We start from the raw sequence: 23,999 nt of genomic DNA on the forward strand, positions 1-23,999 counted from the left end.
AATTTTATTGCTTAAATCGCATTTTCTCGACGAGCTGAGCACGTTTTCTGAAATGTGCTCCTCCCGTCACTCTGGTTGGGTGCGCATAGTAAAAAGTGCTCTTGGCAGCTAGAGAGTGCCACGTTGACCACTGTGCATGAAGAAATGACCATCTGCAACGTTTGGTTTAGGTTTTAGGTGCATTTTTAATTTTATTGCTTAAATCGCATTTTCTCGACGAGCTGAGCACGTTTTCTGAAATGTGCTCCTCCCGTCACTCTGGTTGGGTGCGCATAGTAAAAAGTGCTCTTGGCAGCTAGAGAGTGCCGCGTTGACCATTGCGCATAAAGAAATAACCACCTGCAACGTTTGGTTTAGGTTTTAGGTGCATTTTTAATTGTATTGCTTAAATCGCATTTTCTCGACGAGCAGAGCACGTTTTCTGAAATGTGCTCCTCCCGTCACTCTGTTTGGGTGCGCATAGTAAAAAGTGCTCTTGGCAGCTAGAGAGTGCCGCGTTGACCACTGCACATGAAGAAATAACCACCTGCAACGTTTGGTTTAGGTTTTAGGTGCATTTTTAATTTTATTGCTTAAATCGCATTTTCTCGACGAGCTGAGCACGTTTTCTGAAATGTGCTCCTCCCGTCACTCTGGTTGGGTGCGCATAGTAAAAAGTGCTCTTGGCAGCTAGAGAGTGCCGCGTTGACCACTGCGTATGAAGAAATCACCACCTGCAACGTTTGGTTTAGGTTTTGGGTGCATTTTTAATTTTATTGCTTAAATCGCATTTTCTGGACGAGCTGAGCACGTTTTCTGAAATGTGCTCCTCCCGTCACTCTGGTTGGGTGCGCATAGTAAAAAGTGCTCTTGGCAGCTAGAGAGTGCCGCGTTGACCACTGCGCATGAAGAAATAACCATCTGCAGCGTTTGGTTTAGGTTTTAGGTGCATTTTTAATTTTATTGCTTAAATCGCATTTTCTCGACAAGCTGAGCACGTTTTCTGAAATGTGCTCCTCCCGTCACTCTGGTTGGGTGCGCATAGTAAAAAGTGCTCTTGGCAGCTAGAGAGTGCCGCGTTGACCACTGCGCATGAAGAAATGACCATCTGCAACGTTTGGTTTAGGTTTTGGGTGCATTTTTAATTTTATTGCTTAAATCGCATTTTCTCGTCGAGCTGAGCACGTTTTCTGAAATGTGCTCCTCCCGTCACTCTGGTTGGGTGCGCATAGTAAAAAGTGCTCTTGGTAGCTAGATAGTGCCGCGTTGACGACTGCGCATGAAGAAATAACCGCCTGCAACGTTTGGTTTAGGTTTTGGGTGCATTTTTAATTTTATTGCTTAAATCGCATTTTCTCGTCGAACTGAGCACGTTTTCTGAAATTTGCTCCTCCCGTCACTCTGGTTGGGTGCGCATAGTAAAAAGTGCTCTTGGCAGCTAGAGAGTGCCGCGTTGACCACTGCGCATGAAGAAATAACCACCTGCAACGTTTGGTTTAGGTTTTAGGTGCATTTTTAATTTTATTTCTTAAATCGCATTTTCTCGACGAGCTGAGCATGGTTTCTGAAATGTGCTCCTCCCGTCACTTTGATTGGGTGCGCATAGTAAAAAGTGCTCTTGGCAGCTAGAGAGTGCCGCGTTGACCACTGCGCATGAAGAAATAACCACCTGCAACGTTTGGTTTAGGTTTTAGGTGCATTTTTAATTTTATTGCTTAAATCGCATTTTCTCGACGAGCTGAGCACGTTTTCTGAAATGTGCTCCTCCCGTCACTCTGGTTGGGTGCGCATAGTAAAAAGTGCTCTTGGCAGCTAGAGAGTGCCGCGTTGACCACTGCGCATGAAGAAATGACCATCTGCAACGTTTGGTTTAGGTTTTGGGTGCATTTTTAATTTTATTGCTTAAATCGCATTTTCTCGACGAGCTGAGCACGTTTTCTGAAATGTGCTCCTCCCGTCACTCTGGTTGGGTGCGCATAGTAAAAAGTGCTCTTGGCAGCTAGAGAGTGCCGTGTTGACCACTGCGCATGAAGAAATAACCACCTGCAACGTTTGGTTTAGGTTTTAGGTGCATTTTTAATTGTATTGCTTAAATCGCATTTTCTCGACGAGCTGAGCACGTTTTCTGAAATGTGCTCCTCCCGTCACTCTGGTTGGGTGCGCATAGTAAAAAGTGCTCTTGGCAGCTAGAGAGTGCCGCGTTGACTGCTGCGCATGAAGAAATAACCACCTGCAACGTTTGGTTTAGGTTTTAGGTGCATTTTTAATTTTATTGCTTAAATCGCATTTTCTCGACGAGCTGAGCACGTTTTCTGAAATGTGCTCCTCCCGTCACTCTGGTTGGGTGCGCATAGTAAAAAGTGCTCTTGGTAGCTAGATAGTGCCGCGTTGACCACTGCGCATGAAGAAATAACCGCCTGCAACGTTTGGTTTAGGTTTTGGGTGCATTTTTAATTTTATTGCTTAAATCGCATTTTCTCGTCGAGCTGAGCACGTTTTCTGAAATGTGCTCCTCCCGTCACTCTGGTTGGGTGCGCATAGTAAAAAGTGCTCTTGGTAGCTAGATAGTGCCGCATTGACCACTGCGCATGAAGAAATGACCACCTGCAACGTTTGGTTTAGGTTTTAGGTGTATTTTTTATTTTATTGCTTAAATGGCATTTTCTCGACGAGCTGAGCACGTTTTCTGAAATGTGCTCCTCCCGTCACTCTGCTTGGGTGCGCATAGTAAAAAGTGCTCTTGGCAGCTCGAGAGTGCCGCGTTGACCACTGCGCATGAAGAAATAACCACCTGCAACGTTTGGTTTAGGTTTTGGGTGCATTTTTAATTTTATTGCTTAAATCGCATTTTCTCGTCGAGCTGAGCACGTTTTCTGAAATGTGCTCCTCCCGTCACTCTGGTTGGGTGCGCATAGTAAAAAGTGCTCTTGGCAGCTAGAGAGTGACGCGTTGACTGCTGCACATGAAGAAATACCCACCTGCAACGTTTAGTTTAGGTTTTGGGTGCATTTTTAATTTCATTGCTTAAATCGCATTTTCTCGACGAGCTGAGCACGTTTTCTGAAATGTGCTCCTCCCATCACTCTGGTTGGGTGTGCATAGTAAAAAGTGCTCTTGGCAGCTAGAGAGTGCCGCGTTGACCACTGCGCATGAAGAAATAACCACCTGCAACGCTTGGTTTAGGTTTTGGGTGCATTATTAATTTTATTGCTTAAATCGCATTTTCTCGACGAGCTGAGCACGTTTTCTGAAATGTGCTCCTCCCGTCACTCTGGTTGGGTGCGCATAGTAAAAAGTGCTCTTGGCAGCTAGAGAGTGCCGCGTTGACCACTGCGCATGAAGAAATAACCACCTGCAACGTTTGGTTTAGGTTTTGGGTGCATTTTTAAATTTATTGCTTAAATCGCATTTTCTCGTCGAGCTGAGCACGTTTTCTGAAATGTGCTCCTCCCGTCACTCTGGTTGGGTGCGCATAGTAAAAAGTGCTCTTGGCAGCTAGAGAGTGCCGCGTTGACCATTGCGCATGAAGAAATAACCACCTGCAACGTGTGGTTTAGGTTTTAGGTGCATTTTTAATTTTATTGCTTAAATTGCATTTTCTCGACGAGCTGAGCACGTTTTCTGAAATGTGCTCCTCCCGTCACTCTGGTTGGGTGCGCATAGTAAAAAGTGCTCTTGGCAGCTAGAGAGTGCCGCGTTGACCACTGCGCATGAAGAAATAACCACCTGCAACGTTTGGTTTAGGTTTTGGGTGCATTTTTAATTTTATTGCTTAAATCGCATTTTCTCGTCGAGCTGAGCACGTTTTCTGAAATGTGCTCCTCCCGTCACTCTGGTTGGGTGCGCATAGTAAAAAGTGCTCTTGGCAGCTAGAGAGTGCCGCGTTGACCACTGCGCATGAAGAAATAACCACCTGCAACGTTTGGTTTAGGTTTTGGGTGCATTTTTAATTTTATTGCTCAAATCGCATTTTCTCGTCGAGCTGAGCACGTTTTCTGAAATGTGCTCCTCCCGTCACTCTGGTTGGGTGCACATAGTAAAAAGTACTCTTGACAGCTAGAGAGTGCCGCGTTGACCACTGCGCATGAAGAAATGACCATCTGCAACGTTTGGTTTAGGTTTTGGGTGCATTTTTAATTTTATTTCTTAAATCGCATTTTCTCGACGAGCTGAGCACGTTTTCTGAAATGTGCTCCTCCCGTCACTCTGGTTGGGTGCGCATAGTAAAAAGTGCTCTTGGCAGCTAGAGAGTGCCGCGTTGACCACTGCGCATGAAGAAATAACCACCTGCAACGTTTGGTTTAGGTTTGGGTGCATTTTTAATTTTATTGCTTAAATCGCATTTTCTCGACGAGCTGAGCACGTTTTCTGAAATGTGCTCCTCCCGTCACTCTGGTTGGGTGCGCATAGTAAAAAATGCTCTTGGCAGCTAGAGAGTGCCGCGTTGACCACTGCGCATGAAGAAATGACCATCTGCAACGTTTGGTTTAGGTTTTGGGTGCATTTTTAATTTTATTGCTTAAATCGCATTTTCTCGACGAGCTGAGCACGTTTTCTGGAATGTGCTCCTCCCGTCACTCTGGTTGGGTGCGCATAGTAAAAAGTTCTCTTGGCAGCGAGAGAGTGCCGCGTTGACCACTGCGCATCAAGAAATAACCACCTGCAACGTTTGGTTTAGGTTTTAGGTGCATTTTTAATGTTATTGCTTAAATCGCATTTTCTCGACGAGCTGAGCACGTTTTCTGAAATGTGCTCCTCACGTCACTCTGGTTGGATGCGCATAGTAAAAAGTGCTCTTGGCAGCTAGAGAGTGCCGCGTTGACCACTGCGCATGAAGAAATATCCACCTGCAACGTTTGGTTTAGGTTTTAGGTGCATTTTTTATTTTATTGCTTAAATCGCATTTTCTCGACGAGCTGAGCACGTTTTCTGAAATGTGCTCCTCCCGTCACTCTGGTTGGGTGCGCATAGTAAAAAGTGCTCTTGGCAGCTAGAGAGTGCCGCGTTGACCACTGCGCATGAAGAAATAACCACCCGCAACGTTTGGTTTAGGTTTTAGGTGCATTTTTAATTGTATTGCTTAAATCGCATTTTCTCGACGAGCTGAGCACGTTTTCTGAAATGTGCTCCTAACGTCACTCTGGTTGGGTGCGCATAGTAAAAAGTGCTCTTGGCAGCTAGAGAGTGCCGCGTTGACCACTGCGCATGAAGAAATGACCATCTGCAACGTTTGGTTTTTGTTTTATGTGCATTTTTAATTTGATTGCTTAAATCGCATTTTCTCGACGAGCCGAGCACGTTTTCTGAAATGTGCTCCTCCCGTCACTCTGGTTGGGTGTGCATAGTAATAAGTGCTCTTGGCAGCTAGAGAGTGCCGCGTTGACCACTGCGCATGAAGAAATGACCATCTGCAACGTTTGGTTTTTGTTTTATGTGCATTTTTAATTTGATTGCTTAAATCGCATTTTCTCGACGAGCCGAGCACGTTTTCTGAAATGTGCTCCTCCCGTCACTCTGGTTGGGTGCGCATAGTAAAAAGTGCTCTTGGCAGCTAGAGAGTGCCGCGTTGACCACTGCGCATGAAGAAATAACCACCTGCAACGTTTGGTTTAGGTTTTAGGTGCATTTTTAATTTTATTGCTTAAATCGCATTTTCTCGACGAGCTGAGCACGTTTTCTGAAATGTGCTCCTCCCGTCACTCTGGTTGGGTGCGCATAGTAAAAAGTGCTCTTGGCAGCTAGAGAGTGCCGCGTTGACCACTGCGCATGAAGAAATGACCATCTGCAACGTTTGGTTTAGGTTTTAGGTGCATTTTTAATTTTATTGCTTAAATTGCATTTTCTCGACGAGCTGAGCACGTTTTCTGAAATGTGCTCCTCCCGTCACTCTGGTTGGGTGCGCATAGTAAAAAGTGCTCTTGGCAGCTAGAGAGTGCCGCGTTGACAGCTGCGCATGAAGAAATAACCACCTGCAACGTTTGGTTTGGGTTTTAGGTGCATTTTTAATTTTATTGCTTAAATCGCATTTTCTCGACGAGCTGAGCACGTTTTCTGAAATGTGCTCCTCCCGTCACTCTGGTAGGGTGCGCATAGTAAAAAGTGCTCTCTGCAGCTAGAGAGTGCCGCGTTGACCACTGCGCATGAAGAAATAACCACCTGCAACGTTTGGTTTAGGTTTTGGGTGCATTTTTAATTTTATTGCTTAAATCGCATTTTCTCGTCGAGCTGAGCACGTTTTCTGAAATGTGCTCCTCCCGTCACTCTGGTTGGGTGCGCATAGTAAAAAGTGCTCTTGGCAGCTAGAGAGTGCCGCGTTGACTGCTGCGCATGAAGAAATGACCATCTGCAACGTTTGGTTTAGGTTTTAGGTGCATTTTTAATTTTATTGCTTAAATCGCATTTTCCCGACGAGCTGAGCACGTTTTCTGAAATGTGCTCCTCCCGTCACTCTGGTTGGGTGCGCATAGTAAAAAGTGCTCTTGGCAGCTAGAGAGTGCCGCGTTGACCATTGCGCATGAAGAAATAACCACCTGCAACGTTTGGTTTAGGTTTTAGGTGCATTTTTAATTTCATTGCTTAAATCGCATTTTCTCGACGAGCTGAGCACGTTTTCTGAAATGTGCTCCTCCCGTCACTCTGGTTGGATGCACATAGTAAAAAGTGCTCTTGGCAGCTAGAGAGTGCCGCGTTGACCACTGCGCATGAAGAAATAACCACCTGCAACGTTTGGTTTAGGTTTTGGGTGCATTTTTAATTTTATTGCTTAAATCGCATTTTCTCGACGAGCTGAGCATGTTTTCTGAAATGTGCTCCTCCCGTCACTCTGGTTGGGTGCGCATAGTAAAAAGTGCTCTTGGCAGCTAGAGAGTGCCGCGTTGACCACTGCGCATGAAGAAATAACCACCCGCAACGTTTGGTTTAGGTTTTAGGTGCATTTTTAATTTTATTGATTAAATCGCATTTTCTCGACGAGCTGAGCACGTTTTCTGAAATGTGCTCCTCCCGTCACTCTGGTTGGATGCGCATAGTAAAAAGTGCTCTTGGCAGCTAGAGAGTGCCGCGTTGACCACTGCGCATGAAGAAATAACCACCTGCAACGTTTGGTTTAGGTTTTGGGTGCATTTTTAATTTTATTGCTTAAATCGCATTTTCTCGTCGAGCTGAGCACGTTTTCTGAAATGTGCTCCTCCCGTCACTCTGGTCGGGTGCGCATAGTAAAAAGTGTTCTTGGCAGCTAGAGAATGCCGCGTTGACCACTGCGCATGAAGAAATGACCATCTGCAACGTTTGGTTTAGGTTTTGGGTGCATTTTTAATTTTATTGCTTAAATCGCATTTTCTCGACGAGCTGAACACGTTTTCTGAAATGTGCTCCTCCCGTCACTCTGGTTGGGTGCGCATAATAAAAAGTGCTCTTGGCAGCTAGAGAGTGCCGCGTTGACCACTGCGCATGAAGAAATGACCATCTGCAACGTTTGGTTTAGGTTTTAGGTGCATTTTTAATTTGATTGCTTAAATCGCATTTTCTCGACGAGCTGAGCACGTTTTCTGAAATGTGCTCCTCCCGTCACTCTTGTTGGGTGCGCATAGCAAAAAGTGCTCTTGGCAGCTAGAGAGTGCCGCGTTGACCACTGCGCATGAAGAAATAACCACCTGCAACGTTTGGTTTAGGTTTTAGGTGCATTTTTAATTTTATTGCTTAAATCGCATTTTCTCGACGAGCTCAGCACGTTTTCTGAAATGTGCTCCTCCCGTCACTCTGGTTGGGTGCGCATAGTAAAAAGTGCTCTTGGCAGCTAGAGAGTGCCGCGTTGACCACTGCGCATGAAGAAATGACCATCTGCAACGTTTGGTTTAGGTTTTAGGTGCATTTTTAATTTTATTGCTTAAATCGCATTTTCTCGACGAGCTGAGCACGTTTTCTGAAATGTGCTCCTCCTGTCACTCTGGTTGGGTGCGCATAGTAAAAAGTGCTCTTGGCAGCTAGAGAGTGCCGCGTTGACCACTGCGCATGAAGAAATAACCACCTGCAACGTTTGGTTTAGGTTTTGGGTGCATTTTTAATTTTATTGCTTAAATCGCATTTTCTCGACGAGCTGAGCACGTTTTCTGAAATGTGCTCCTCCCGTCACTCTGGTTGGGTGCGCATAGTAAAATGTGCTCTTGGCAGCTAGAGAGTGCCGCGTTGACCACTGCGCATGAAGAAATAACCACCTGCAACGTTTGGTTTAGGTTTTGGGTGCATTTTTAATTTTATTGCTTAAATCGCATTTTCTGGACGAGCTGAGCACGTTTTCTGAAATGTGCTCCTCCCGTCACTCTGGTTGGGTGCGCATAGTAAAAAGTGCTCTTGGCAGCTAGAGAGTGCCGCGTTGACCACTGCGCATGAAGAAATAACCACCTGCAACGTTTGGTTTAGGTTTTGGGTGCATTTTTAATTTTATTGCTTAAATCGCATTTTCTCGACGAGCTGAGCACGTTTTCTGAAATGTGCTCCTCCCGTTACTCTTGTTGGGTGCGCATAGTAAAAAGTGCTCTTGGCAGCTAGAGAGTGCCGCGTTGACCACTGCGCATGAAGAAATAACCACGTGCAACGTTTGGTTTAGGTTTTAGGTGCATTTTTAATTTTATTGCTTAAATCGCATTTTCTCGACGAGCTGAGCACGTTTTCTGAAATGTGCTCCTCCCGTCACTCTGGTTGGGTGCGCATAGTAAAAAGTGCTCTTGGCAGCTAGAGTGCCGCGTTAACCACTGCGCATGAAGAAATAACCACCTGTAACGTTTGGTTTAGGTTTTAGGTGCATTTTTAATTTTATTGCTTAAATAGCATTTTCTCGACGAGCTGAGCACGTTTTCTGAAATGTGCTCCTCCCGTCACTCTGGTTGGGTGCGCATAGTAAAAAGTGCTCTTGGCAGATAGAGAGTGCCGCGTTGACCACTGCGCATGAAGAAATAACCACCTGCAACGTTTGGTTTAGGTTTTGGGTGCATTTTTAATTTTATTGCTTAAATCGCATTTTCTCGACGAGCTGAGCACGTTTTCTGAAATGTGCTCCTCCCGTCACTCTGGTAGGGTGCGCATAGTAAAAAGTGCTCTTGGCAGCTAGAGAGTGCCGCGTTGACCACTGCGCATGAAGAAATGACCATCTGCAACGTTTGGTTTAGGTTTTAGGTGCATTTTTAATTTTATTGCTTAAATCGCATTTTCTCGACGAGCTGAGCACGTTTTCTGAAATGTGCTCCTCCCGTCACTCTGGTTGGGTGCGCATAGTAAAAAGTGCTCTTGGCAGCTAGAGAGTGCCGCGTTGACCATTGCGCATGAAGAAATAACCACCTGCAACGTTTGGTTTAGGTTTTAGGTGCATTTTTAATTTCATTGCTTAAATCGCATTTTCTCGACGAGCTGAGCACGTTTTCTGAAATGTGCTCCTCCCGTGACTCTGGTTGGGTGCGCATAGTAAAAAGTGCTCTTGGCAGCTAGAGAGTGCCGCGTTGACCACTGCGCATGAAGAAATAACCACCTGCAACGTTTGGTTTAGGTTTTAGGTGCATTTTTAATTTTATTGCTTAAATCGCATTTTCTCGACGAGCTGAGCACGTTTTCTGAAATGTGCTCCTCCCGTCACTCTTGTTGGGTGCGCATAGTAAGAAGTGCTCTTGGCAGCTAGAGAGTGCCGCGTTGACCACTGTGCATGAAGAAATGACCTTCTGCAACGTTTGGTTTAGGTTTTAGGTGCATTTTTAATTTTATTGCTTAAATCGCATTTTCTCGACGAGCTGAGCACGTTTTCTGAAATGTGCTCCTCCCGTCACTCTGGTTGGGTGCGCATAGTAAAAAGTGCTCTTGGCAGCTAGAGAGTGCCGCGTTGACCACTGCGCATGAAGAAATAACCACCTGCAACGTTTGGTTTAGGTTTTGGGTGCATTTTTAATTTTATAGCTTAAATCGCATTTTCTCGTCGAGCTGAGCACGTTTTCTGAAATGTGCTCCTCCCGTCACTCTGGTTGGGTGCACATAGTAAAAAGTGCTCTTGGCAGCTAGAGAGTGCCGCGTTGACCACTGCGCATGAAGAAATGACCATCTGCAACGTTTGGTTTAGGTTTTGGGTGCATTTTTAATTTTATTGCTTAAATCGCATTTTCTCGACGAGCTGAGCACGTTTTCTGAAATGTGCTCCTCCCGTCACTCTGGTTGGGTGCGCATAGTAAAAAGTGCTTTTGGCAGCTAGAGAGTGCCGCGTTGACCACTGCGCATGAAGAAATAACCACGTGCAACGTTTGTTTTAGGTTTTAGGTGCATTTTTAATTTGATTGCTTAAATCGCATTTTCTCGACGAGCTGAGCACGTTTTCTGAAATGTGCTCCTCCCGTCACTCTGGTTGGGTGCGCATAGTAAAAAGTGCTCTTGGTAGCTAGATAGTGCCGCGTTGACCACTGCGCATGAAGAAATAACCGCCTGCAACGTTTGGTTTAGGTTTTGGGTGCATTTTTAATTTTATTGCTTAAATCGCATTTTCTCGACGAGCTGAGCACGTTTTCTGAAATGTGCTCCTCCCGTCACTCTGGTAGGGTGCGCATAGTAAAAAGTGCTCTTGGCAGCTAGAGAGTGCCGCGTTGACCACTGCGCATGAAGAAATAACCACCTGCAACGTTTGGTTTAGGTTTTGGGTGCATTTTTAATTTTTTTGCTTAAATCGCACTTTCTCGTCGAGCTGAGCACGTTTTCTGAAATGTGCTCCTCCCGTCACTCTGGTTGGGTGCGCATAGTAAAAAGTGCTCTTGGCAGCTAGAGAGTGCCGCGTTGACCACTGCGCATGAAGAAATAACCACCTGCAACGTTTGGTTCAGGTTTTAGGTGCATTTTTAATTTTATTGCTTAAATCGCAATTTCTCGACGAGCTGAGCACGTTTTCTGAAATGTGCTCCTCCCGTCACTCTGGTTGGGTGCGCATAGTAAAAAATGCTCTTGGCAGCTAGAGAGTGCCGCGTTGACCACTGCGCGTGAAGAAATAACCACCTGCAACGTTTGGTTTAGGTTTTGGGTGCATTTTTAATTTTATTGCTTAAATCGCATTTTCTCGACGAGCTGAGCACGTTTTCTGAAATGTGCTCCTCCCGTCACTCTGGTTGGGTGTGCATAGTAAAAAGTGCTCTTGGCAGCTAGAGAGTGCCGCGTTGACCATTGCGCATGAAGAAATGACCATCTGCAACGTTTGGTTTCGGTTTTGGGTGCATTTTTAATTTTATTGCTTAAATCGCATTGTCTCGACGAGCTGAGCACGTTTTCTGGAATGTGCTCCTCCCGTCACTCTGGTTGGGTGTGCATAGTAAAAAGTGCTCTTGGCAGCTAGAGAGTGCCGCGTTGACTGCTGCGCATGAAGAAATGACCATCTGCAGCGTTTGGTTTAGGTTTTAGGTGCATTTTTAATTTTATTGCTTAAATCGCATTTTCTCGACGAGCTAAGCACGTTTTCTGACATGTGCTCCTCCCGTCACTCTGGTTGGGTGCGCATAGTAAAAAGTGCTCTTGGCAGCTAGACAGTGCCGCGTTGACCACTGCGCATGAAGAAATAACCACCTGCAACGTTTGGTTTAGGTTTTGGGTGCATTTTTAATTTTATTGCTTAAATCGCATTTTCTCGTCGAGCTGAGCACGTTTTCTGAAATGTGCTCCTCCCGTCACTCTGGTTGGGTGCACATAGTAAAAAGTGCTCTTGACAGCTAGAGAGTGCCGCGTTGATCACTGCGCATGAAGAAATGACCATCTGCAACGTTTGGTTTAGGTTTTGGGTGCATTTTTAATTTTATTTCTTAAATCGCATTTTCTCGACGAGCTGAGCACGTTTTCTGAAATGTGCTCCTCCCGTCACTCTGGTTGGGTGCGCATAGTAAAAAGTGCTCTTGGCAGCTAGAGAGTGCCGCGTTGACCACTGCGCATGAATAAATAACCACCTGCAACGTTTGGTTTAGGTTTTGGGTGCATTTTTAATTTTATTGCTTAAATCGCATTTTCTGGACAAGCTGAGCACGTTTTCTGAAATGTGCTCCTCCCGTCACTCTGGTTGGGTGCGCATAGTAAAAAGTGCTCTTGGCAGCTAGAGAGTGCCGCGTTGACCACTGCGCATGAAGAAATAACCACCTGCAACGTTTGGTTTAGGTTTTAGGTGCATTTTTAATTTTATTGCTTAAATTGCATTTTCTCGACGAGCTGAGCACGTTTTCTGAAATGTGCTCCTCCCGTCACTCTGGTTGGGTGCGCATAGTAAAAAGTGCTCTTGGCAGCTAGAGAGTGCCGCGTTGACCACTGCGCATGAAGAAATAACCACCTGCAACGTTTGGTTTAGGTTTTGGGTGCATTTTTAATTTTATTGCTTAAATCGCATTTTCTCGTCGAGCTGAGCACGTTTTCTGAAATGTGCTCCTCCCGTCACTCTGGTTGGGTGCGCATAGTAAAAAGTGCTCTTGGCAGCTAGAGAGTGCCGCGTTGACCACTGCGCATGAAGAAATAACCACCTGCAACGTTTGGTTTAGGTTTTGGGTGCATTTTTAATTTTATTGCTTAAATCGCATTTTCTCGTCGAGCTGAGCACGTTTTCTGAAATGTGCTCCTCCCGTCACTCTGGTTGGGTGCACATAGTAAAAAGTGCTCTTGACAGCTAGAGAGTGCCGCGTTGACCACTGCGCATGAAGAAATGACCATCTGCAACGTTTGGTTTAGGTTTTGGGTGCATTTTTAATTTTATTTCTTAAATCGCATTTTCTCGACGAGCTGAGCACGTTTTCTGAAATGTGCTCCTCCCGTCACTCTGGTTGGGTGCGCATAGTAAAAAGTGCTCTTGGCAGCTAGAGAGTTCCGCGTTGACCACTGCGCATGAATAAATAACCACCTGCAACGTTTGGTTTAGGTTTTGGGTGCATTTTTAATTTTATTGCTTAAATCGCATTTTCTGGACAAGCTGAGCACGTTTTCTGAAATGTGCTCCTCCCGTCACTCTGGTTGGGTGTGCATAGTAAAAAGTGCTCTTGGCAGCTAGAGAGTGCCGCGTTGACCACTGCGCATGAAGAAATAACCACCTGCAACGTTTGGTTTAGGTTTTAGGTGCATTTTTAATTTTATTGCTTAAATTGCATTTTCTCGACGAGCTGAGCACGTTTTCTGAAATGTGCTCCTCCCGTCACTCTGGTTGGGTGCGCATAGTAAAAAGTGCTCTTGGCAGCTAGAGAGTGCCGCGTTGACCACTGCCCATGAAGAAATAACCACCTGCAACGTTTGGTTTAGGTTTTGGGTGCATTTTTAATTTTATTGCTTAAATCGCATTTTCTCGTCGAGCTGAGCACGTTTTCTGAAATGCGCTCCTCCCGTCACTCTGGTTGGGTGTGCATAGTAAAAAGTGCTCTTGGCAGCTAGAGAGTGCCGCGTTGACTGCTGCGCATGAAGAAATAACCACCTGCAACGTTTGGTTTAGGTTTTGGGTGCATTTTTAATTTTACTGCTTAAATCGCATTTTCTCGACGAGCTGAGCACGTTTTCTGAAATGTGCTCCTCCCGTCACTCTGGTTGGGTGCACATAGTAAAAAGTGCTCTTGGCAGCTAGAGAGTGCCGCGTTGACTGCTGCGCATGAAGAAATAACCACCTGCAACGTTTGGTTTAGGTTTTGGGTGCATTTTTAATTTTATTTCTTAAATCGCATTTTCTCGACGAGCTGAGCACGTTTTCTGAAATGTGCTCCTCCCGTCACTCTGGCTGGGTGCGCATAGTAAAAATTGCTCTTGGCAGCTAGAGAGTGCCGCGTTGACCACTGCGCATGAAGAAATAACCACCTGCAACGTTTGGTTTAGGTTTTAGGTGCATTTTTAATTTTATTGCTTAAATCGCATTTTCTGGACGAGCTGAGCACGTTTTCTGAAATGTGCTCCTCCCGTCACTCTGGTTGGGTGCGCATAGTAAAAAGTGCTCTTGGCAGCTAGAGAGCTCCGCGTTGACCACTGCATATGAAGAAATAACCACCTGCAACGTTTGGTTTAGGTTTTGGGTGCATTTTTAATTTTATTGCTTAAATCGCATTTTCTGGACGAGCTGAGCACGTTTTCTGAAATGTGCTCCTCCCGTCACTCTGGTTGGGTGCGCATAGTAAAAAGTGCTCTTGGCAGCTAGAGAGTGCCGCGTTGACCACTGCGCATGAAGAAATCACCACCTGCAACGTTTGGTTTAGGTTTTGGGTGCATTTTTAATTTTATTGCTTAAATCGCATTTTCTGGACGAGCTGAGCACGTTTTCTGAAATGCGCTCCTCCGGTCACTCTGGTTGGGTGCGCATAGTAAAAAGTGCTCTTGGCAGCTAGAGAGTGCCGCGTTGACCTCTGCGAATAAAGAAATAACCACCTGCAACGTTTGGTTTAGGTTTTAGGTGCATTTTTAATTTTATTGCTTAAATCGCATTTTCTGGACGAGCTGAGCACGTTTTCTGAAATGTGCTCCTCCCGTCACTCTGGTTGGGTGTGCATAGTAAGAAGTGCTCTTGGCAGCTAGAGAGTGCCGCGTTGACCACTGTGCATGAAGAAATGACCTTCTGCAACGTTTGGTTTAGGTTTTAGGTGCATTTTTTTATTTTAATGCTTAAATAGCATTTTCTGGACGAGCTGAGCACGTTTTCTGAAATGTGCTCCCCCGTCACTCTGGTTGGGTGCGCATAGTAAAAAGTGCTCTTGGCAGCTAGAGAGTGCCGCGTTGACCACTGCGCTCGAAGAAATAACCACCTGCAACGTTTGGTTTAGGTTTTGGGTGCATTTTTAATTTTATTGCTTAAATCGCATGTTCTCATCGAGCTGAGCACGTTTTCTGAAATGCGCTCCTCCCGTCACTCTCGTTGGGTGTGCATAGTAAAAAGTGCTCTTGGCAGCTAGAGAGTGCCGCGTTGACCACTGCGCATGAAGAAATGACCATCTGCAACGTTTGGTTTAGGTTTTAGGTGCATTTTTAATTTTATTGCTTAAATCGCATTTTCTCGACGAGCTGAGCACGTTTTCTGAAATGCGCTCCTCCGGTCACTCTGGTTGGGTGCGCATAGTAAAAAAGTGCTCTTGGCAGCTAGAGAGTGCCGCGTTGAACACTGCGCATGAAGAAATAACCACCTGCAACGTTTGGTTTAGGTTTTAGGTGCATTTTTATTTTTATTGCTTAAATCGCATTTTCTCGACGAGCTGAGCACGTTTTCTGAAATGTGCTCCTCCCGTCACTCTGGTTGGGTGCGCATAGTAAAATGTGCTCTTGGCAGCTAGAGAGTGCCGCGTTGACCACTGCGCATGAAGAAATAACCACCTGCAACGTTTGGTTTAGGTCTTAGGTGCATCTTTAATTTTATTGCTTAAATCGCATTTTCTCGACGAGCTGAGCACGTTTTCTGAAATGTGCTCCTCCCGTCACTCTGGTTGGGTGCGCATAGTAAAAAGTGCTCTTGGCAGCTAGAGAGTGCCGCGTTGACCACTGCGCATGAAGAAATAACCACCTGCAACGTTTGGTTTAGGTTTTAGGTGCATTTTTAATTTTATTGCTTAAATCGCATTTTCTCGACGAGCTGAGCACGTTTTCTGAAATGTGCTCCTCCCGTCACTCTGGTCGGGTGCGCATAGTAAAAAGTGCTCTTGGCAGCTAGAGAGTGCCGCGTTGACTGCTGCACATGAAGAAATAACCACCCCCAACGTTTGGTTTAGGGTTTAGGTGCATTTTTAATTTTATTGCTTAAATCGCATTTTCTCGACGAGCTGAGCACGTTTTCTGAAATGTGCTCCTCCCGTCACTCTGGTTGGGCGCGCATAGTAAAAAGTGCTCTTGGCAGCTAGAGAGTGCCGCGTTGACCACTGCGCATGAAGAAATAACCACCTGCAACGCTTGGTTTAGGTTTTGGGTGCATTATTAATTTTATTGCTTAAATCGCATTTTCTCGACGAGCTGAGCACGTTTTCTGAAATGTGCTCCTCCCGTCACTCTGGTTGGGTGTGCATAGTAAAAAGTGCTCTTGGCAGCTAGAGAGTGCCGCGTTGACCACTGCGCATGAAGAAATAACCACCTGCAACGTTTGGTTTAGGTTTTGGGTGCATTTTTAAATTTATTGCTTAAATCGCATTTTCTCGTCGAGCTGAGCACGTTTTCTGAAATGTGCTCCTCCCGTCACTCTGGTTGGGTGCGCATAGTAAAAAGTGCTCTTGGCAGCTAGAGAGTGCCGCGTTGACCATTGCGCATGAAGAAATAACCACCTGCAACGTGTGGTTTAGGTTTTAGGTGCATTTATAATTTTATTGCTTAAATCGCATTTTCTCGACGAGCTGAGCACGTTTTCTGAAATGTGCTCCTCCCGTCACTCTGGTTGGGTGCGCATAGTAAAAAGTGCTCTTGGCAGCTAGAGAGTGCCGCGTTGACCATTGCGCATGAAGAAATAACCACCTGCAACGTTTGGTTTAGGTTTTAGGTGCATTTTTAATTTTATTGCTTAAATCGCATTTTCTCGACGAGCTGAGCACGTTTTCTGAAATGTGCTCCTCCCGTCACTCTGGTTGGGTGCGCATAGTAAAAAGTGCTCTTGGCAGCTAGAGAGTGCCGCGTTGACCACTGCGCTTGAAGAAATAACCACCTGCAACGTTTGGTTTAGGTTTTGGGTGCATTTTTAATTTTATTGCTTAAATCGCATTTTCTCGTCGAGCTGAGCACGTTTTCTGAAATGTGCTCCTCCCGTCACTCTGGTTGGGTGCACATAGTAAAAAGTGCTCTTGACAGCTAGAGAGTGCCGCGTTGACCACTGCGCATGAAGAAATGACCATCTGCAACGTTTGGTTTAGGGTGCATTTTTAATTTTATTTCTTAAATCGCATTTTCTCGACGAGCTGAGCACGTTTTCTGAAATGTGCTCCTCCCGTCACTCTGGTTGGGTGCGCATAGTAAAAAGTGCTTTTGGCAGCTAGAGAGTGCCGCGTTGACCACTGCGCACGAAGAATTAACCACGTGCAACTTTTGTTTTAGGTTTTAGGTGCATTTTTAATTTGATTGCTTAAATCGCATTTTCTCGACGAGCTGAGCACGTTTTCTGAAATGTGCTCCTCCCGTCACTCTGGTTGGGTGCGCAAAGTAAAAAGTGCTTTTGGCAGCTAGAGAGTGCCGCGTTGACCAATGCGCATGAAGAAATCACCACCTGCAACGTTTGGTTTAGGTTTTAGGTGCATTTTTTTTATTTTAATGCTTAAATAGCATTTTCTGGACGAGCTGAGCACGTTTTCTGAAATGTGCTCCCCCGTCACTCTGGTTGGGTGCGCATAGTAAAAAGTGCTCTTGGCAGCTAGAGAGTGCCGCGTTGACCACTGCGCATGAAGAAATAACCACCTGCAACGTTTGGTTTAGGTTTTGGGTGCATTTTTAATTTTATTGCTTAAATCGCATGTTCTCATCGAGCTGAGCACGTTTTCTGAAATGCGCTCCTCCCGTCACTCTTGTTGGGTGTGCATAGTAAAAAGTGCTCTTGGCAGCTAGAGAGTGCCGCGTTGACCACTGCGCATGAAGAAATGACCATCTGCAACGTTTGGTTTAGGTTTTGGGTGCATTTTTAATTTTATTGCTTAAATCGCATTTTCTCGACGAGCTGAGCACGTTTTCTGAAATGTGCTCCTCCCGTCACTCTGGTTGGGTGCGCATAGTAAAAAGTGCTCTTGGCAGCTAGAGAGTGCCGCGTTGACCACTGCGCATGAAGAAATAACCACCTGCAACGTTTGGTTTAGGTTTTGGGTGCTTTTTTAATTTTATTGCTTAAATCGCATTTTCTCGACGAGCTGAGCACGTTTTCTGAAATGTGCTCCTCCCGTCACTCTGGTTGGGTGTGCATAGTAAAAAGTGCTCTTGGCAGCTAGAGAGTGCCGCGTTGACCACTGCGCATGAAGAAATGACCATCTGCAACGTTTGGTTTAGGTTTTAGGTGCATTTTAAATTTTATTGCTTAAATCGCATTTTCTCGACGAGCTGAGCACGTTTTATGAAATGTGCTCCTCCCGTCACTCTGGTTGGGTGCGCATAGTAAAAAGTGCTCTTGGCAGCTAGAGAGTGCCGCGAGGACCACTGCGCATAAAGAAATAACCACCTGCAACGTTTGGTTTAGGTTTTAGGTGCATTTTTAATTTTATTGCTTAAATCGCATTTTCTCGACGAGCTGAGCACGTTTTCTGAAATGTGCTCCTCCCGTCACTCTGGTTGGGTGCGCATAGTAAAATGTGCTCTTGGCAGCTAGAGAGTGCCGCGTTGACCACTGCGCATGAAGAAATAACCACCTGCAACGTTTGGTTTAGGTCTTAGGTGCATCTTTAATTTTATTGCTTAAATCGCATTTTCTCGACGAGCTGAGCACGTTTTCTGAAATGTGCTCCTCCCGTCACTCTGGCTGGGTGCGCATAGTAAAAATTGCTCTTGGCAGCTAGAGAGTGCCGCGTTGACCACTGCGCATGAAGAAATAACCACCTGCAACGTTTGGTTTAGGTTTTGGGTGCATTTTTAATTTTATTGCTTAAATCGCATTTTCTCGACGAGATGAGCACGTTTTCTGAAATGTGCTCCTCCCGTCACTCTGGCTGGGTGCGCATAGTAAAAATTGCTCTTGGCAGCTAGAGAGTGCCGCGTTGACCACTGCGCATGAAGAAATAACCACCTGCAACGTTTGGTTTAGGTTTTAGGTGCATTTTTAATTTTATTGCTTAAATCGCATTTTCTGGACGAGCTGAGCACGTTTTCTGAAATGTGCTCCTCCCGTCACTCTGGTTGGGTGCGCATAGTAAAAAGTGCTCTTGGCAGCTAGAGAGCTCCGCGTTGACCACTGCATATGAAGAAATAACCACCTGCAACGTTTGGTTTAGGTTTTGGGTGCATTTTTAATTTTATTGCTTAAATCGCATTTTCTGGACGAGCTGAGCACGTTTTCTGAAATGTGCTCCTCCCGTCACTCTGGTTGGGTGCGCATAGTAAAAAGTGCTCTTGGCAGCTAGAGAGTGCCGCGTTGACCACTGCGCATGAAGAAATCACCACCTGCAACGTTTGGTTTAGGTTTTGGGTGCATTTTTAATTTTATTGCTTAAATCGCATTTTCTGGACGAGCTGAGCACGTTTTCTGAAATGCGCTCCTCCGGTCACTCTGGTTGGGTGCGCATAGTAAAAAGTGCTCTTGGCAGCTAGAGAGTGCCGCGTTGACCTCTGCGAATAAAGAAATAACCACCTGCAACGTTTGGTTTAGGTTTTAGGTGCATTTTTAATTTTATTGCTTAAATCGCATTTTCTGGACGAGCTGAGCACGTTTTCTGAAATGTGCTCCTCCCGTCACTCTGGTTGGGTGTGCATAGTAAGAAGTGCTCTTGGCAGCTAGAGAGTGCCGCGTTGACCACTGTGCATGAAGAAATGACCTTCTGCAACGTTTGGTTTAGGTTTTAGGTGCATTTTTTTATTTTAATGCTTAAATAGCATTTTCTGGACGAGCTGAGCACGTTTTCTGAAATGTGCTCCCCCGTCACTCTGGTTGGGTGCGCATAGTAAAAAGTGCTCTTGGCAGCTAGAGAGTGCCGCGTTGACCACTGCGCTCGAAGAAATAACCACCTGCAACGTTTGGTTTAGGTTTTGGGTGCATTTTTAATTTTATTGCTTAAATCGCATGTTCTCATCGAGCTGAGCACGTTTTCTGAAATGCGCTCCTCCCGTCACTCTCGTTGGGTGTGCATAGTAAAAAGTGCTCTTGGCAGCTAGAGAGTGCCGCGTTGAACACTGCGCATGAAGAAATAACCACCTGCAACGTTTGGTTTAGGTTTTAGGTGCATTTTTATTTTTATTGCTTAAATCGCATTTTCTCGACGAGCTGAGCACGTTTTCTGAAATGTGCTCCTCCCGTCACTCTGGTTGGGTGCGCATAGTAAAATGTGCTCTTGGCAGCTAGAGAGTGCCGCGTTGACCACTGCGCATGAAGAAATAACCACCTGCAACGTTTGGTTTAGGTCTTAGGTGCATCTTTAATTTTATTGCTTAAATCGCATTTTCTCGACGAGCTGAGCACGTTTTCTGAAATGTGCTCCTCCCGTCACTCTGGTTGGGTGCGCATAGTAAAAAGTGCTCTTGGCAGCTAGAGAGTGCCGCGTTGACCACTGCGCATGAAGAAATAACCACCTGCAACGTTTGGTTTAGGTTTTAGGTGCATTTTTAATTTTATTGCTTAAATCGCATTTTCTCGACGAGCTGAGCACGTTTTCTGAAATGTGCTCCTCCCGTCACTCTGGTCGGGTGCGCATAGTAAAAAGTGCTCTTGGCAGCTAGAGAGTGCCGCGTTGACTGCTGCACATGAAGAAATAACCACCCCCAACGTTTGGTTTAGGTTTTAGGTGCATTTTTAATTTTATTGCTTAAATCGCATTTTCTCGACGAGCTGAGCACGTTTTCTGAAATGTGCTCCTCCCGTCACTCTGGTTGGGCGCGCATAGTAAAAAGTGCTCTTGGCAGCTAGAGAGTGCCGCGTTGACCACTGCGCATGAAGAAATAACCACCTGCAACGCTTGGTTTAGGTTTTGGGTGCATTATTAATTTTATTGCTTAAATCGCATTTTCTCGACGAGCTGAGCACGTTTTCTGAAATGTGCTCCTCCCGTCACTCTGGTTGGGTGTGCATAGTAAAAAGTGCTCTTGGCAGCTAGAGAGTGCCGCGTTGACCACTGCGCATGAAGAAATAACCACCTGCAACGTTTGGTTTAGGTTTTGGGTGCATTTTTAAATTTATTGCTTAAATCGCATTTTCTCGTCGAGCTGAGCACGTTTTCTGAAATGTGCTCCTCCCGTCACTCTGGTTGGGTGCGCATAGTAAAAAGTGCTCTTGGCAGCTAGAGAGTGCCGCGTTGACCATTGCGCATGAAGAAATAACCACCTGCAACGTGTGGTTTAGGTTTTAGGTGCATTTATAATTTTATTGCTTAAATCGCATTTTCTCGACGAGCTGAGCACGTTTTCTGAAATGTGCTCCTCCCGTCACTCTGGTTGGGTGCGCATAGTAAAAAGTGCTCTTGGCAGCTAGAGAGTGCCGCGTTGACCATTGCGCATGAAGAAATAACCACCTGCAACGTTTGGTTTAGGTTTTAGGTGCATTTTTAATTTTATTGCTTAAATCGCATTTTCTCGACGAGCTGAGCACGTTTTCTGAAATGTGCTCCTCCCGTCACTCTGGTTGGGTGCGCATAGTAAAAAGTGCTCTTGGCAGCTAGAGAGTGCCGCGTTGACCACTGCGCTTGAAGAAATAACCACCTGCAACGTTTGGTTTAGGTTTTGGGTGCATTTTTAATTTTATTGCTTAAATCGCATTTTCTCGTCGAGCTGAGCACGTTTTCTGAAATGTGCTCCTCCCGTCACTCTGGTTGGGTGCACATAGTAAAAAGTGCTCTTGACAGCTAGAGAGTGCCGCGTTGACCACTGCGCATGAAGAAATGACCATCTGCAACGTTTGGTTTAGGTTTTGGGTGCATTTTTAATTTTATTTCTTAAATCGCATTTTCTCGACGAGCTGAGCACGTTTTCTGAAATGTGCTCCTCCCGTCACTCTGGTTGGGTGCGCATAGTAAAAAGTGCTTTTGGCAGCTAGAGAGTGCCGCGTTGACCACTGCGCACGAAGAATTAACCACGTGCAACTTTTGTTTTAGGTTTTAGGTGCATTTTTAATTTGATTGCTTAAATCGCATTTTCTCGACGAGCTGAGCACGTTTTCTGAAATGTGCTCCTCCCGTCACTCTGGTTGGGTGCGCAAAGTAAAAAGTGCTTTTGGCAGCTAGAGAGTGCCGCGTTGACCAATGCGCATGAAGAAATAACCACCTGCAACGTTTGGTTTAGGTTTTAGGTGCATTTTTTTATTTTAATGCTTAAATAGCATTTTCTGGACGAGCTGAGCACGTTTTCTGAAATGTGCTCCCCCGTCACTCTGGTTGGGTGCGCATAGTAAAAAGTGCTCTTGGCAGCTAGAGAGTGCCGCGTTGACCACTGCGCATGAAGAAATAACCACCTGCAACGTTTGGTTTAGGTTTTGGGTGCATTTTTAATTTTATTGCTTAAATCGCATGTTCTCATCGAGCTGAGCACGTTTTCTGAAATGCGCTCCTCCCGTCACTCTTGTTGGGTGTGCATAGTAAAAAGTGCTCTTGGCAGCTAGAGAGTGCCGCGTTGACCACTGCGCATGAAGAAATGACCATCTGCAACGTTTGGTTTAGGTTTTGGGTGCATTTTTAATTTTATTGCTTAAATCGCATTTTCTCGACGAGCTGAGCACGTTTTCTGAAATGTGCTCCTCCCGTCACTCTGGTTGGGTGCGCATAGTAAAAAGTGCTCTTGGCAGCTAGAGAGTGCCGCGTTGACCACTGCGCATGAAGAAATAACCACCTGCAACGTTTGGTTTAGGTTTTGGGTGCTTTTTTAATTTTATTGCTTAAATCGCATTTTCTCGACGAGCTGAGCACGTTTTCTGAAATGTGCTCCTCCCGTCACTCTGGTTGGGTGTGCATAGTAAAAAGTGCTCTTGGCAGCTAGAGAGTGCCGCGTTGACCACTGCGCATGAAGAAATGACCATCTGCAACGTTTGGTTTAGGTTTTAGGTGCATTTTAAATTTTATTGCTTAAATCGCATTTTCTCGACGAGCTGAGCACGTTTTATGAAATGTGCTCCTCCCGTCACTCTGGTTGGGTGCGCATAGTAAAAAGTGCTCTTGGCAGCTAGAGAGTGCCGCGAGGACCACTGCGCATAAAGAAATAACCACCTGCAACGTTTGGTTTAGGTTTTAGGTGCATTTTTAATTTTATTGCTTAAATCGCATTTTCTCGACGAGCTGAGCACGTTTTCTGAAATGTGCTCCTCCCGTCACTCTGGTTGGGTGCGCATAGTAAAATGTGCTCTTGGCAGCTAGAGAGTGCCGCGTTGACCACTGCGCATGAAGAAATAACCACCTGCAACGTTTGGTTTAGGTCTTAGGTGCATCTTTAATTTTATTGCTTAAATCGCATTTTCTCGACGAGCTGAGCACGTTTTCTGAAATGTGCTCCTCCCGTCACTCTGGTTGGGTGCGCATAGTAAAAAGTGCTCTTGGCAGCTAGAGAGTGCCACGTTGACCACTGTGCATGAAGAAATGACCATCTGCAACGTTTGGTTTAGGTTTTAGGTGCATTTTTAATTTTATTGCTTAAATCGCATTTTCTCGACGAGCTGAGCACGTTTTCTGAAATGTGCTCCTCCCGTCACTCTGGTTGGGTGCGCATAGTAAAAAGTGCTCTTGGCAGCTAGAGAGTGCCGCGTTGACCATTGCGCATAAAGAAATAACCACCTGCAACGTTTGGTTTAGGTTTTAGGTGCATTTTTAATTGTATTGCTTAAATCGCATTTTCTCGACGAGCAGAGCACGTTTTCTGAAATGTGCTCCTCCCGTCACTCTGTTTGGGTGCGCATAGTAAAAAGTGCTCTTGGCAGCTAGAGAGTGCCGCGTTGACCACTGCACATGAAGAAATAACCACCTGCAACGTTTGGTTTAGGTTTTAGGTGCATTTTTAATTTTATTGCTTAAATCGCATTTTCTCGACGAGCTGAGCACGTTTTCTGAAATGTGCTCCTCCCGTCACTCTGGTTGGGTGCGCATAGTAAAAAGTGCTCTTGGCAGCTAGAGAGTGCCGCGTTGACCACTGCGTATGAAGAAATCACCACCTGCAACGTTTGGTTTAGGTTTTGGGTGCATTTTTAATTTTATTGCTTAAATCGCATTTTCTGGACGAGCTGAGCACGTTTTCTGAAATGTGCTCCTCCCGTCACTCTGGTTGGGTGCGCATAGTAAAAAGTGCTCTTGGCAGCTAGAGAGTGCCGCGTTGACCACTGCGCATGAAGAAATAACCATCTGCAGCGTTTGGTTTAGGTTTTAGGTGCATTTTTAATTTTATTGCTTAAATCGCATTTTCTCGACAAGCTGAGCACGTTTTCTGAAATGTGCTCCTCCCGTCAC

Source organism: Syngnathus scovelli, chromosome 18 (assembly GCF_024217435.2).
Source record: "Syngnathus scovelli strain Florida chromosome 18, RoL_Ssco_1.2, whole genome shotgun sequence".
Lineage (NCBI taxonomy): Eukaryota > Metazoa > Chordata > Actinopteri > Syngnathiformes > Syngnathidae > Syngnathus > Syngnathus scovelli.